This window comes from Phodopus roborovskii, unplaced genomic scaffold (genome assembly GCF_943737965.1).
Source record: "Phodopus roborovskii unplaced genomic scaffold, PHOROB, whole genome shotgun sequence".
Lineage (NCBI taxonomy): Eukaryota > Metazoa > Chordata > Mammalia > Rodentia > Cricetidae > Phodopus > Phodopus roborovskii.
In genome coordinates, this window is record NW_026125052.1 from 23,057,699 (window position 1) to 23,062,369 (window position 4,671).

Sequence of the window (4,671 nt, forward strand, 5' to 3'; positions counted from 1 at the left end):
AAGACCTTAGGTCTTGCTTGATTTTATGTATATATGTATGTTTGATGTTGTTTCTGTTTTTTGTTTTGTTTGTTTTGGTTTTTAGAGACAGGGTTTCTATGTGTAGTCCTGGAATTCACTTTGTAGATTAGGCTGGCCTCAAATTCACAAAGGTCCTCCTGCCTCTGCCTCTGCCTCCTAAGTGCTGCCACCACCCCCAGGCTGGTCTTGATATTTTTAGAAAAGAATTGAGAGGCTAACATACAACTAAGGTTAAAAGTGGTTGCTCTAGATACATAGAGATGGGAGAACACAGCTATATTAGATTTTTCCAGGCAATATTTTCGAAAATGTATAAAGGATCCCTCCCAGTGAATACGTATGACTCTTTCAGTCATGTGTGTGTGTTCATATGTGTGCAGGTCCCTATGTGCACATGGAAAACAGTAGTGTTGTTTCTTAGGCTTTGGAACCTTGTTTTTGATGCAAAGTTTGTTACTTGCTGATGAGATCCTCTTACCGATGAGGCCCCAGAGATCTTCTTGCCTCATTCATCTTGAACTTTAATGCCGGTACTGAACTCAGGGCCTTATGCTTGCAAGGCAAATGTTTTATTGACCGAGTTCTCTCCCAAGTGTCTGGCTGTATCTTTCTAGACATCTGTAATTATTCCCATGAGGCGCTGGGACATGCTTCCTTATTCCTTTGCAAATTGCCTGCATGGCTGCTGCTAGTTTTATTATTGCAGGAGCAAAGGTACCTGCATTTTCCCACTGAGACCTTGTTGCTGGATACTGACTGAGATCCCAGCCCAGAAGAGACAATATTGAGAACAGTTTTGTTTTAAAGTCTAAGCTGTTGCTAAATCCCTAATGATACGGTCAAAGTCTCTGCTTGTGAAGTAAATAAGAAAGTTTTTGAACATATGAAGCAATTGGTTCTAAGTCCAGGTCTTTGTAGCTTGATGTACAAATGACGATAGGAGAAGATATAAAACCATTCAGAATTTCAAACACAAGGTTTTACTGTGCCTCTTATAAAACAAATGCTGCTGTGTCCTTCAACAGAAGCGTATCTGTGTATCTATATATGTCTATTTATAATTGGTAAAATGTAACATGAAATATATAAGACCAAATCCAAAGCCTCAGCAGGCAAAGGCATTTGCTGAGCAGGACTGGTGGCCTGAGTTCAATCCCTGGAGCCTCAATAAAGACAGAAAGAGAAAAGTGACTCACCAAAGTCATTTCTGGCCTCCATATATGTACCACGGCACAAGCACAGCTCTCTGCATCACGCACACACACAAACACCTATGTATAATAATAAATAACATTTAAAAGTTTTTAGAGTGTGGTGACCATCCCTTAAACCCCAGCAATCAGGAAGCAGAGGTAGGAGGGTCTCTATGAATTCGAGGCCAGCCTGGTCTTCACAGAAAATTCTAGAACACGCAGGGCTTCCTAGTGAGACGTTGTCTCAAATAAAAGAACACAACAATTAAGCCCAAGGGTTGCTAACATATTCTATCAAGTGTAACCTCCAGTAATGCCAAACTCCCCACTTGCTAAAACAACTTGATTTTTTTTTTTCTTAACAGTTCCTCCATTGGGTTTGACAAACTAAATCTCAATGTACCGTTACAATGACATTTGTTATCCATTACCAGCCAGATGCTCAACTAGCCTGGGCTAGTGTTTAGAATTTGAGCTGAAATATATGGAAAGGAATACAATCAATAGAAAAATTGCATGACGCTGGTTACACAGAGTAACTCATCCCAAACTGGATAATGGAAACCACTGAATGCTACCCATCCCATTTCTCCTCTAAAGAGCTTTCGCCAGCCCCACAAGTATTTTTGGAAGAGCTCTGGGAACAGTTTGTAGTTCCCAGCCATTCCAGTGGTAAAAACATCCAGGACTAAGAATCATCTTCATTTATTAATTATGCAGATGATCTTAGCATTTAATTGTAGAAATAGGGGATTTTTTTTTTAACCAGGCAGGAATTAAAAATAACTATAAGCACATGCAACTCCCTGCTAGTCTAAGTTTGATCTGATTCTTCCTTCATTTCCTTGTGACTGTTGTGTCACATTGGTGAGAATGGGAGGTAGGAACTGGCTAGGTGGTTTAGGGCCCTGAAGAAAAATGACCAGTTTCTCATCTAAAAGCTGGGAATGTCCTTGGAACTTTAGGAGCTGGAGACCAGAGATGCTCCAAGTGTTTCAGCCCAGATGTCTCCAGTTCCATTGTAGCCAGAAAAAAGCAGACACCAGAAGGGGGTAGTTTTTATATATTTCTTTTCCCATAAAGGGAAACCATGTTAATTAAGGTTATGGCTAAGACTGGAAGGCACCTCAATGGGAACTGGACCGGCCAGCTCAAACCCAGTTCCTCCAGCCAGTGAAGCCTTATCAATGCCACGTCGGCGGGGCTCGCTGGCACCTTATTTCCTGGGACCACTCCCTGTCCCTGTCCTCTCTTTCCACATCCTCTTTTCTTCTTCTTCTTGCGCATCCACCTATGAATCGGTAATGAACTTTTCTCTATATGACTTATCTTTCATGGTCCATGAATTTTATTCACCCAGCTCATAAGGCAAGAACCGCAAAGCTACCAACGTGGGGTGGTTTTGAGTGTCTGGGATTTTAGCTCCTTGAGAAATTTCCTGTCACTCTCAAAGACGCTGTTCCCACACCGATATCATTTCCCTAAGTTCAGTAGCTGACAAATGGGGACAGAGAATCTTGGGAGAAAGTGAGGCAAGACAAACACAAGTGAGAAAATGCCAAACGTCTCATCGTTTTTAGGGTTGATACAAACAATGTTTGGGGACTCATATTACAACATGGTTTAAGGATAATGCTTTGTGTGACCAGAGAAGGAGACAGCTCAGTGGTTAAGGCACTTGTTGGTCATGCAGAAAATCGAGGTCTGGTTCCCAGCACCCACCTGGTGATTCATAAGCATCCATAATTCAAGTTTCAGGAGATGCAATATCCTCTTCTAACCTTTACAAGCACTGGACACACGTGTGATGCACATACATACAAGTGGGCAAACACACATAGATAGAGGATAAAATAAATAAACTTAAAATAACCGAGTCGTTATCTTAGCATATAGCTCAGTGGCAGATGAGTGCTTAGCATGCACCAAGCCCCAAGTTCCATCTCCAGCACTCAAATTAACAAACAAAACAAAAACTCCATAATATCTCAAACAATTCATTGAAGACGTTTTACTTATTAAATTTATTCTTTGGCAACTTCATGAATGTATATAATGCCTGCTAGTTACTCTCAGTCCGCACCCCATCTTATCTCTCCTGCCCCTGCTACTCCACCCTCCTCCCTACAAGTCCTTTCCCCACATTCATGCCTTGTTTATTTGTGAGCCATTGATTTTTCACCAAGGCCATGCTTGTGGCCATAGGTTTGGAACTTGACACTGGAGCCTGGTGGGCTCGCTATTGATTGCACAACTAAACGCAATGACTGAACCCTGTCCCGAACCCTCAGACTTTCAAGGGAACCACAAAGGAATATGTCTTCTCTGTTCTTTTTGAAATCCTAAAAATAAAGCCTTCATGATTACAACGTTTAAAGTATCTGTTGGGTACTCTAAAATAACTTCCATTTCATCCGTATTGGAAAACTGCAGGGACAGGACAAGAGGCTTCTGTGTACTCCTAACCCAGCGAGTCCCATTCAAACACCATCAAATGTTCCCCCAGGATTTTACAGCAAGAGTCAGGCTGTCTGCTCCCCTCATCCTCCCCAATCTATCTGTTCTCTGCTCTTCATAGTCTTCCCCTGTTGGAAGGATTTACAGGACGGCCATCTTGCAGTGTCCTTCCACACGGCTATGCCCAAGGTTTCTTGTGATGTAACTCAGGGTCTCTGGGTTAGCAGGAACAATACAGAGGAGATACTGTCCTTTCACTGCACCCAGAAGAAAATGGGGGAGTACACTGGGCCAATTATCCCCACTAATTAACACTTTAATTTTGATTACTTGGTCAAGATGGTGCCTTCTAGGTTCTTCCCAGACAAATGCCTCTTTTACTCCTTTGCAAAACACTTTTAGAACTGTGTATTTCATTTCTCATTCTACTTGGGTCCCTTAGTTCCACCATCTATTGATATTTCTTGGCAGAATTAAAATTTTTACGATATTTCAAGTCATGTTTTTCAAATTCCAGTATCCCTACAGTATTGTTTGTTGTCACCTTCCTGTTAGATAAAACTCTCTGTTCATTTTTAAAGTTAATTTAATTTTATGCATATAGGTGTTTCTCCTGTACCTAATGTCTGTGTACCAGGTGTTTGCAGTACCCATGGAGGCCAGAAGAGGGCATCAGATCCTCTGGAACTGGAGTTAGTTATGAGCCACTGGGTGCTGGGAATCCAATTCAGTCTTTGGGAGAGTAAGCAGTCAGTGCTCTTAACCTCTGACCCCTCTCTCCAGACTCTGTGTGTTTTTTAGGAAGGAAGAAGTGTACTGGTTTGTAATCAAGAAAATTCATGGGTCTTAAATGTTTAGTTCAATGAGAATTGAACGCACTCAAATATTGTTGCCTAAAATAAAATGGGGAAGTATTTCTATCCTTCTAAAATATTCTCTCATGCAAGATAATTCATCTGTTAACCAACATCATTAAACCCGGTCTCCCATCATTACACCT